The sequence below is a fragment of the Chaetodon auriga genome, chromosome 15 (genome assembly GCF_051107435.1).
Source record: "Chaetodon auriga isolate fChaAug3 chromosome 15, fChaAug3.hap1, whole genome shotgun sequence".
Taxonomy (NCBI): domain Eukaryota; kingdom Metazoa; phylum Chordata; class Actinopteri; order Chaetodontiformes; family Chaetodontidae; genus Chaetodon; species Chaetodon auriga.
Genome location: NC_135088.1, coordinates 11,947,501 through 11,959,570, shown reverse-complemented (window position 1 = coordinate 11,959,570; position 12,070 = coordinate 11,947,501). Strand labels below are relative to the sequence as shown.

The 12,070-nt window shown below is 44.3% G+C and overlaps 1 protein-coding gene across 2 annotated transcripts in view; it reads right to left on the bottom strand.

The window, feature by feature from the left end:
* The window catches only part of tiam1a (TIAM Rac1 associated GEF 1a), a 54,313-nt gene that overhangs the window by 37,889 nt on the left and 4,354 nt on the right, over positions 1 to 12,070 (bottom strand). For both annotated transcript variants that reach the window (XM_076750225.1, XM_076750226.1), the window contains exon 2: positions 297 to 402. The gene's annotated coding sequence lies outside the window, so the exon portion shown is untranslated. The remainder of the gene's footprint in view (positions 1 to 296; positions 403 to 12,070) is intronic.

Genomic DNA, 12,070 nt, shown 5'->3' with positions numbered 1-12,070 from the left:
ACTGCTGTCAGATCAGCTGGTCCTCTGTGAGTCACACATCATCAAACCCACACCATCAGGTTCTCAGTGTGGGCTCAAACAGCAGAGAGAGACTGACAGAAATCTCTTCTAACAAGCCAAGAATGTGTTGTATTGAGAATCAAAGCTTCTAAGAATCTTTCTCTACTGTTACTTGTTTCCTTACGATGTGACTGAACGAGTAAAAACATTCAAATAAACTACAATTAAGAAAAATTTAAATACTTATGGAGCTTTTTGCAGTGGTGAGAGACCCCTTGTGTACCAGCTGCACTTACCTGTTGTTAAGCAGCCGCATCACCTGCTTCTCCACATCAGTGCGGTGACATCTTTCGCCGACCGCACAATCCTCCACACATCCTCAAACGGTGGTGTCAGGTTGCCCTGAGAGGAACAGGAAGAGAGAGGAGTGTTTCAGTGGAGCTCTAGCAACTTCAAAGTGACCCAATGTGTCAAACTCACAGAGGAGGAGAGAGAGAAGACGAGGACGGGAAGGAGCTTCTAAAACCTACTGCAGGGAATCTGCCAGGTACGTCACATAAAGCAGGTGAAGTCAAGTTGAAATGAAAGCTGTGAAGCTCACTAGAGAGGCAGTCTATAGGATAAGAGACGGCAAGCAGGATGAAAGAGAATAAAGGACATGGTGGTCAGTAAGCCTGGAGTTAAGATAATGCAATGAGGCGAGTAAAAAAAAAAAAACAGCACACAAACAAGAAACACGCATTTAAGCATGCACACATATGCAAAATCACAGATCATCAGAAACAAAGCGCAGAGGTATTGTCTGAGCCTGAGGGGGGAGAAAAACTCACAAACAAGCACAATTTCTTTGAACTGTACCCTGAAACTCATTGCCAACCCAAAACCATGCAGGCATGTGCAGGCATGTGCACAGAGCATTTTGGGAAAACACCCCTTGTTTCCCTGCAGACAAAGAGATGGACACGCACACGCACACGCACACACACACACACACACACGCACACACTTGGTAAAATGACAGAAGATGAAAGCAGCTACGGAGTATGATTTTCTGCTTAAGACTCAATTAAGTGATCCATGCCAACACGACCTAATTTTCCCTAATACCAGCCCTGAGCTGCTTAGAGTAGACCATGATTTCCATAATGTGCTATGTATAGTGTGGAGGTATGCAAGCACAAGCACGCTTGCTTGTGTGTCGTTGTGTACATATTTGCAGTTTACAACTCGACAAAAATGTAGTTTGTACGCAGAAGGAGACAGATATAACTGACGATCCTCCTCAGCCCATTTAGAGGCCCCTGGCAGCTTCAGCTGACTGTTGCCGTCAATGCTGAACACATTGCTGTCAGATTTGTTTGTGTTCTGATGAGCCTATAAGCAGGAACATAATGGAGGATGAATCGTTCCACGTAAAAAATGAAATTGATCAATTGCAAAAGCAGATGTCAATCAGCACCAGGTCTGTTCACATTGCTTCGATCTTTCGCATCTGGTGAGTTATTTTAACTTGCCTTTTTTGTTTTGTTTTGTTTTTTGTTTCTTTCCAGAATGCAAAAGAAGCAGCAGTGGTTCCCTCAGGTCTAATCTTCGACTGCAGCTGCTGCTTTCTTTTGTTATCGATCACTGTCAATTTGTTTATTCTCTGGGGCAGAAATACAATAAGTCAACCATGTTACAGCTCCTGGAAAAGACGCAGAAATGAAAGTCCAGAAATAGAGAAGTAGAAAGGACAATAAGAGAAGTGAAGGCAACTGCTGAGCACATGCGTGGAAACCATACGCAGTGTTTTGTTTCACAGGTCAACTCTGACATTGCTCCATGCCGCCGTGTGTGTGTTCATGAATTCAAACTTAGCCAATGCAGCACATTTTTTTTCCCCAGCTGTTACATAGAAGTTACATAAGCTAAACTTGACCCTGATGCTTCTCCTCTACCTCTTGCTCCACCCTTTATTTCTCATCCCTCCTCCATCCCATGCGGCCTGAAGAGACTTATCCTAACCCACATGCAGTCAACAAACATACCGCTTAATACATATAACGATTTATAGATTGATGGTGCATACATAGCGGCTTAATGGAAAGCAAAATAGCTGCCAACAAACACACTTAGGAACAAAAAACATTTGTAAAAACTTGCGCAAAAGCAGCTTTACTAATGAGAACTCTTGGCAACTTTGACCGTGAATTGCTGTTTCCATACAGTTCATCTATATGTGTGTCTGTCTGAGTTCAGTGCAGTGGAGGTGAAAAACACGCAGGCCAAACAAACAAAACAATCCCGTCCGACGCAACACGGGGGACATCAAACCGCTGTCGAAAATGTTTAGTCTCTTCGTTTTTCCTCTCCCCGTGCCCCGCAGCAAAGCACGGAGGAGGGAGAAGGGTAACGAGGAGAGGGGTGGGGGTCTCTCCGCTAAAACCACGCAGAGCTGAGAGGTGAGGCGAGGCTGGAGGCGAAACACATATGGAGGGGTGGGGGGCGCTGAGGTCGGTGCAGACACAGAGGGGGAAGGAGAGAGAGAGAGCATACTGGGGAATGGTGCTATGAATAGAAGTTTGATATGGAAAAGTGATGGGAGGAAGAAATGCAGAGAACGAGAGAGAGGGGAGGGATGGATAGAGAGACATTGGGGGGTCCTATTGTTGCTGAGCTTTAAGTGGATAAGTAGACATGTGCTCTGGCTGCCTCTCTTCAGGCTTAATTGAGGGAGCCGAGACAAAAGGGGAAACATAATTATTCGCTCTCTTTCTCTCAGTCTCCCGTTCTCGTTCTCATTCTCGCAGTATATTAACACATTGAGAGAGTGTATTAACACAATGGCCTGCGCAGCAGCAGCCAAAGCATCATTACCATGCAGACGTGCCCACTCACAGACACACACACTGAGAGGGGACAAAGAAGCATGTTGGTGGAAACAAAATTCCATGTTGGTTAAATGTTTTACTGAAAACAGAGTGTTATAAATATTCAACTGCTTTTGCTTCATTCGAAAGTCTGTGTTTGATTTCTTTTTTCACTGAATTTATCACTAACAACATGTTTAAATAGAAGATCTGCTGTTTTGCGTCTCATCTTACTGAGTATAATGGACACAAACTCAGAGAGAGACGGAGACAGGGCTGAGCATCGTACTGGGACTGGATGTGCCTTAACTACCCTGTCAGACACAACACAACGACTGGAACTGTCACACTCATATTGCCGCATTGCCACGGTTGCAGCAGAATGACGCTCAACACCTATCATCATCAATCACCAAACACATACGCAAGCAGGTAGTTTTCTGTGGCATGCACTATGGTACAATAGTACAATAGAACAAAGGTAAGACAGGCTTCCAGTCACACACACCTGCATCATCCCAAGAGAAATGTGAGCAGGTTTCCCAGCTCACACACATGCTCCGGCGCTCTTTGGAAAAATACCAAAGGCCTGTCAGAACAGCCATGGAGCAGGCACACCCTACTTCCCCCCGCCAATCTTTTCATCTCTGCACCTGTCTCCCAGCTCCGCCCTACATGACACACGGCTCCGCTCTCCAGATTCAAACCACCCATGACGTGGATGTGCACTACTGTACGCCGCTGCGCTGTGATTGAAGCCAAACAAAACCTGCCTCATTGCTTTTTTAAGCATGTCAGTCTAGACCACACGCTGCAGTGGCTGTTGAAATGAAATGATGAAATCACACGCTCTGTCATAACGACAAGAAGACAAGAAGCCCATCATAAATGGACTTGATTTAACAATATGCCACTTAGGTAAAACTTGCGGGCTTTAATTTGCACAAGCATGCGGTCGTGAAGACGGCTCCTACAACATGTGTAACTTTATTACATAACTGTTGTCTTTATCAACAATCAGTTACCTGTTGCACATTTGTTTCTCTAACATATTTGAACAGGAGCTCATTCACAAATAACGCAAGTCATCTCCTGCTTTCAAAAAGTGCTTCAATAGATGAGAGGTGACCTTTGATTCGGTACATTATGCTTCAATGTGGAATGTACTGTTGTTTTAGTGTTCAACTACGGCAGTTATTCTTAGCTATTAGCTGTCACGGTGTGTTACTCAACACAAACAAAGACTGATTGAAATTCCTCCCTCGCTAGTTTAAGACTCAGTGAATATAGTTTCTGATTTTAAATTATCTGCTGATGACAGGATGCAAAGTCCCAAACACTTTTTCACTAGCCTCTTATGATCTAAAATATTTTAGGGGACAAAATACTTAATTATGAGCTCAATCCATCCCAAGACTAAACAAATATCACTAATGAGGTAAGAGGTATCCTTTATTTTTAGAGCTGAAACATAAAAAAAAAAATACGTCTAACTGCTGTGTTTTATCATGATTACTCAAAGCCTAAAAGAGTCATTGAAGGTAAAAGTAGTGACCAGTCTAGACACTGCTGTAACCAGAGAAGCTCCCAGCTTGATTGATCCTCTGACCTCTCTCTGCACCCTCCAACCATGACCCCCCCCCCCCCAATAAAGCCTCAAAACACATGACGCAGTCGCTGGACTCACCCTTCCCTTAGGGCTGTTTCCCGTACCTTTCACATTCCTCAAATGGTTACTGGACCCCTGCCATGAGGGCAGGGAATGAAGGTTAACACTCTGGGGGGTAAACAAAGGAATTTGTGGATGGTGCAAGTACACATAGTCTACCATGGGAGTCTGGGAGAGGGTTTTATCAGAGCGACTCCATGCTCCCAGGTTCCGCACACACACCTGCACAGCACATGCACCTACAGAAATACACACCTACAAGCATGCATGCACCCGGTGCTGCCTTGTTGTTTACATTGAGTAAACCTGCTTTGAAAGATAACAAACACACTGTGAATAACATGTGAATCAGGACGAGGTGCAGGGAGGCTCAACAGTCTGAGCAAATAAGGAGCAGGGACTTGTTCGTGGGTGCGTGTCTGTATGTGCGCACCTAGGTGTGTGTGCATTGTTCACATTTGAGGAGGAACTATATCCATCCAATGTGGAGATAACAGTCAGATATGCTCTGAAAACATCCTATTGTGGAGATTTGAGCGCACACTCCACTGCACTCCCACAGTCCCTCTGAGACGGGACTGTCTGAGACATCACTGGTAGAATTCCCTCGGAGAGGGAGATTAGCTTCTTATTCATCCTTTCGGGATCTGACAAGACACGCGCCACATCCCCCCCTCCTCTCAGCTTAAACACACACATGCACACACACAAACAGCCTGCCTGCAAGCGTGAGTCTCGGCTGCCACTTAAATCAAACATTAATTTCTTTTAGCTGGTGACAGACAAATCATAATTCCTTCCTGAAGAGTGCTTTCATTTTAAGGCCATAGAGGAGGGCAAAGCAAAAAAAAAAAAATGACAGAACAAAGTGGAGTGGGAGGAAATGAGATGATTGTTATTCATTTCCCCTCTATTTGTCATCTCTTAACAGAGAAGTGGAGGAAAGTCAAGATTTAAGATTTTTTCGATAGAATTAGCAAAAAAAAAATTTACTGCCCGTTCCTGTTAAAAAGCTCGTGCCAGAGAGTGACGGAGCCAAGCTAAAAAATAAATAAATAAATAAATGAATAAGCAGTTGAAAAACAGGAGGAAAGAGACAGCTGAGCAGTGCAGCACATCATCTGCCAAATGAGATTTTTGATAGATTTTAGATCAGTGTCTGTGTGGCGTCTGAAGATCAAGTGGAAAAGATGGAGGGCAGTGGAACTCAGTGTCAGCCAATTCACTCCACTTTACTCCTCAAGTGTCACTAACTTCATTAAATACGCTCCTCCGTCTTTCTAGGAGCTTACAGTGTACGCTCCTTAACTCAGATTTCAGCTGACTGTCTCTGCAGCACAGTGCAGTCAGGGATTACCATATTTTAAAGAAAATCCTACCAGCTCAAGTCCTCCATTGAGCGAGAGGCTCCAGAGAGCCGCTGAGTGTGAGTAGCTTTTGACGCTCCGCTCTGTAGCTGCTGCTGCTGCTGCTGCTGCTGAGTGCAGACTCAGCCATCAGTGAGTCCCTGTATGAATTCAAAGACAGGAAACCCCACAGATTTAAACCGCCCATTACAATCTTTCAAGATGTATATTCTAATGTGAGGCTTTTACACCAGATGATCAGAGCACTTCATTCTCTCACTTGTTCAGAGATGAAGGAGGAGATCAAGGCATGTGAGCCTACATGAAATCCACCTTCTGTTGTAGGTTACTGTGCCACTTGAAATCCTCTTGTTGTCCTGTCGTACAGTGCGGCAGGTTGCATGACAAATGGCAAACAACCATTTGCTTTTTCTTAAATGTAAATAAATCCTCTCCCTCTTTTTGCCATCCCTCAATCAATGCTCACTCATTGTCCCTGATGAAACGGTGATTGCGCAGACAATCGGCTCCCAGTCATCACAACCAATCAGCTGAATATTCATGCGGTGATTTGCTGCTCCAAATATGTGAGTAGCAGCAAAAGAAGTGTTGTTTAATTATCCAGGAGGAGTGGGACGAGACGTTGACTGTGCTCCAGATTCAGTTGGTAACCGTAGAAACCCTGCGGGGCAAGACGCAGCCTGGGGGAGGAGCGGCTGGGAGTGTACACATAAGATAGAGAAAGACATTGAAAAGGAAGAAGAGCCGTGTGTGGACGTGGCAGCGTATTTGTAGTTCTTGAAATGGCACGTGCTCAACGATATGCAACTGCAGACATGCAGATGGCAAAAGAAGCTCCGGCATCGTAGCATGTGCATTTTTTAGACCTGTACATCTGGGGTTTTATTAAACAGCAGATAGCCGTGTCATCCGTAGCCAATACTGGTGTGGGCTCCATCTGTCCATGTCGATCAATCGTTGATTTAAAAAGCATCAGTATGTTATCGTGATTCCCTTGGTGTCTCATCAGCAAAAAGACTCCAAAGTGGAGCAATGAGGAAGGAAAAAAGCACAGCTCCTTTTTACTGACTCACTGATTCAACACTGGAATCTTGTGCTGTTTGCGTTGGATTTTCTTGCTGTGATTATATTGCGTTTTTTTTTTTTTGTTTGTTTAATCTGAGTTGCACTGAGACAAGTTCCTCTCAGTTTGGTTGGCATGGCAATAACATAATGAGGTGGGATGGGACACACTTCTGTGAAGAGCTGTTAAACTTGAGATGACTGAGTTGTGCTATAGCTTGTTGTACCATCTTGATAAGGGGACTCCTTCCCATTATTTCCCCCCTTTTTTCCTTTAACTGAGCTATCGAAAGAAGCTTTTTTCTTTTCAACATCAATAATTTAAGTGTTGAGAACAGAACTTGGTTTCAAGGTTTACCGTAAGAAGTGTATTGTTGAAACAAATAAACTTGTTTGGGTTAAAAAAAAAAAAAAATGGGCAGTTTCAAACACACTTGATTTTGGCACTGCATATTGTCAGACCCAGACACCTGCAGACAAACACAGACAGGTGTGAATGGTGCCAAATTGGCGGGTAACATCTCCTATTCCGCTCGGTGCAGACTGAAGGGACGGAGAAATAACAGGGTGGATGAGTGAGCGAGGGAGAAGGATAAGAGGGTTTTAGGCAAAGGTAGACTGATTGAGGTGGGAGGTTGAGACAGGGGGATGGGATGAGAGGGGCAAGAGGGTCTGAAAAAAAATATAATGGTGTTGAAAGGGGGATGAGAGGCTGTTAGAGCGGTGGGGGGCTGGTGGAGTCGAGTGTTGGGCCACAGGTAGAAAGATGAATGATGTGTGGTGAGGTGGAAGGAGACATGAGAGGTAAAGAGGTGGAGTGGTGCTGATAGGTCCTGAGGGGCTGATAGAGATAGATGTTGTGTCAGTTCAAAGTAGGGCAGATGCGAACAGGCCCGATTTGTTGTCAGTAACGATATGACTGCAGGAAGTCTATCTGGAGAGAGTCATTGAAGGTTATTGTCCACGGTAGAGTGTGAAGGCGTGACCAGATTGTCTGTAAAGCCTCTTTCACACACAGTTCCCGGTAAATTACAGGGATAACTTTGGAGGCACTATAGTGATTTTCCCTGTTCACACATGCAGCTACGCTGAGGAACATGCCGTGGCAATGCCAGAATACATGTGGCAAGGGACAGTCCAACAGATGCTGGTAAGGCAGCACTTATGGACAGCAACAAACTTCAACAAAAGAAGCAGAAGAAGATGAGGCAAGTCTGGATGTACGTGTACACAGTGGACAATGTCTTTTATCATTTTCAGGAGCATGGCGCGTGAGAGGCTGTTTTTGTCCAGTGTGCACCAACAGAACAGTTGAACAGAACAGAACAAAAAAAAAAAAAAAAAACCCAGACACTGTCCTTGTGTTAAAGAAGGCAATTGTGAGTCATGCGATATTGTTTGTAGAAGAACAAATGTTAGCAGACAAATAACGTCATTATTATGATTCTCCAGATTCATGTATGTTTCATTGTTTACATGTGGGTTTATAGCAATAACTCAGGTTTACATGAGCTGTTTAACAGCTGAGTAAACACGAGTGTGGATGTGAGAAAGGAAATATGCATACAATAGGAAAATGTAAGTTTGGTTTAGTTTATGTAAGCAGTGTGTTTAAAACACACTGCTTCATGGTGCCTGCACAGAATTAAAAAATCTGACTGTGCCGCATGCTAGCCAAGAGTAAATAGAAAGAATGGCTATCAACCTGGATGTGTTAATATCTTATTCTGATTCCAAATTCAGTGTGACAATGATGGTGGGATTAAGGTTTAAACACTGTAACAATGCAATATGCAGGTATTGGCTTACTCTGGTATTAATCAAATGATTAGAGCAATGCAAAGACAGTTAATAAAACACAAAGCAACACTGTATGAATTAAGATTTTGGCTGAGGCTCTGCAATACCATCATCAAATACCATCATTACCAGGGAGTGTTTTAGACAGGCTTTGGCATGGCCATACAAAGACAGGTATGATAACGTGGAGTGGGTACGATGGGGGAAGAAAAAACACAAAGGAAATTAAAAATTAAGGGTGAGCAAGGAGTAGAGGAGATACTGGGGCAAACCGTGACAACACAAACCTGACAGAGGTGAGCAAGCAGGCAGTGTAAAGAAAAAAGTTAGCGGCAGCGCAATGGGAAATACAAAGGTGGACTGCAGAAAGAAGGGGGAGAGGGAGACAGCGGGAGGCGGAAGGGGAAGTTATCTTAGTACATCCCTGCACCTGAGTCAACAGCAGTGCCTGCAAACAAAGCAGCCCCTTCAAGACGAGACAGAAGACAATGTGCTGCAGTGAGGGATGTGGGTAAGAAATGTTCAGCAAGAATGTGGCAGACCAACAGTAGCTCACCATGCTGTGTCTCTGCCTCTTAGCCAACAGAGAACACACGACCCCAGACAATGCAGTTTGGGTCAGGGGTACACATATCTTCCCTGTGATGCACTGCTTTGGGTAGATTTCTACGGGGCAAAAAAAAATCTAACTATCATTGCTAGTAGCTACTGACAGGCGTAGCTAATATCTGCATACATTTACAATCCATGTCACTGATCTGATGTTAACCAAGAAAGATGACACTCCCTCTTGCTGCCCACTTCTTCATTTGTGCATCACGCACACATGCACACACACACACACACACGCACACACACATGCTTACACATAGTAAGGTGTGACAGACTGTGAGAACGCCCTACGCCCAGAATGTTGCATCAATGTTCTGCAAATTTCAGCAACAGCAAACTGTCTCAGCAACACATCAACACACATTAGGTCAGTTTCCCACACAGAGAATGATCTTTACTAAAACTCAGAGGATAGGGTTGAAACTAATGACTATTTTCATTGTTCAATAATTTTTTGTTAACTGATTAATCATTTGGTTAATAAAACATCAGAAAGTGGCAAAAAAAAAAAAAAAAATCACAGTGACTTAACACACAGTACTGTTTAGCAGTGCTCTGATTTTTGCTCCATCATAGTGTCACAAAAAAAATGTTTTAAAGCTAGAAACAAGTTGTGCTTCATGCTGCGATGTCGTGTCAAACCACATATGACCTCCAGGTTGTAATCTGCATAAGGCAAATTATCAAAACTAAATCAGTATTTCCAGAAAGAAAACCATATTTTTGCTTTTTCAAAGCAGTATCGTCCTGTTACTTGCATTTTCTACTGCCACTTATGAGGGTGGGAACTGTTGCCACTGTGGGTAAACTCTAGCCACTATAAAGGTTATGAGCGTTATTGTCATTAAATCCCTCGCTACCTCGAATGAGAGTTCAATCACATCACTCTCCTTTCAGATTTCAGCCAGTGTTTAAGAGGCGCCTCATGGCAAAAACAACACTATCACTGAGACAAGGATGTCAACGTGTCAGCAATGTGGCGTCTCTTCACTAAACGGGGATTGGATCTAGGTCAGTGGGTCTATTTCCTGGGAGTTGAGCTCTTGTGCGGACACGAGCTACGGGTTATTGTTTGGGCTCTGAGTGGCTACGGTGAATAGACCCTCCTCTCTCAGTGCATTAGTGACCTGTATAAGCTCCACACGACTCACTGACATCTGAGTGCAGGCCTGAGGGGAGAGGACAAAGGCAACCTGACCACACATATGCACACAGTTTCACATGTCTAAAAGCTAACGCACAGAAGGACAGTAACAAAAAAACACACAGTCTAATAGAAGCCTTATACAGCACTCACCATGGAATTTTTATCCCCAAAGAAACTCAATCCAAAGAGCACCTCTACCCGTAAGCCTTCATCCTTGCTTTTGTCAACCCGCTCCATGCACACATGCCCGTATACACATATTCAAGACATGTTCACACACATACTTGCACATGCACACGCTTATAAATGCACACATAGGCTTTTGAGACCGCCTTGTACAATCCCACTGCATCACTTCCAGGTCAACAAGCAGGAACGTGAAGTGTGACTATGTGATGAGCACTGAGTCGCTGGTCAGCATTCTCTTTATGCAACTAATGTAATGTGGGGGTTGGAGGAGAGGAGAGGAGAGGAGAGGAGAAGAGAGGAGCGGCAATGGCCAAGTGGCCCATTTCTTCTGCTTTAATTACAGTCACGTGGATGTAAACTTGGAGAGAAAAACACACAAAGTAGGGGGTGTAAAGATTTCCAAGCAGAGATAAGAAAAAAAAAAAAAAAGGAGATCCCAGGAAGGCCAAATCTCCCAAGTGCAAACAAAGCATAAAGACAATCTTTGAAGACACTCTCTCACAGTAATTCCTCCTTTAAATCCCTACTCAGCACTTCACACATAAATGTATTTCCACTCTCTCGCTCTGTTCAGGTAACACGTTCCAGCGCCCGTCTCGTCTCGGAGCATGCTTCCTTTTCCACTAAACCACATTAACTTAGCTATTCAAATTGTACGTCTTTGGAATGACACAAGCCAGCTTGTTTGCAGTGCACACATCTTTTGTTTGCTAATCACTCAGTAAGCAAAATTATTCACCTTTCTCTCCTCTGAATGGAGTGTAGCCTATAAAAAGAAGATCTGAAGAGAGATGAAGGGAGAGAAGATCTAACCTTCTGTATATCAAATAAGATGTAGATGCATACACGCGCGCACACGCTCGCATTTACACATCATCGGCTGGCAGCCTGAGCCCATGTGTGGGCTGGAACGCAACACCGATCAGAGATAATGGGCAGACATGACAGGGGTGGCAACGTTGTCACACCGAGAGGGGAAAGAAAGAGGGATGACGGAGCAAGAAGCAGAAAGAGAGAGAAGTGCAAAAGTGTAAGAGAGGGAGAAACAGGGAGGGAGAGGAGGAAGGAAGGAAGGAGGGAAGGAAGAAACTCCCTACTCATCAGCAGACACAGAAGAGACAAAAGATAGGAAATGAAAGAGGGCACATGCCAGCTCATGTCAGCTCGGAGACACCCCTCCCCCGTCCGGACCCCCTTTGCAAATTAGAGGCATCCCTTTCTGCTTCTCCCACTCCCCTTGCATTCTCTTCTTCTTCTTCTCTTCAGGGGGTTGATGTTGAGGGGTCTAGCACAAAACAAATGTTCTTCACCTAATGTTGCGCACCCCCCCCCCCCCCCAGTTAACAACTCCTGTGGCCCTGCTCAACCAGACGAG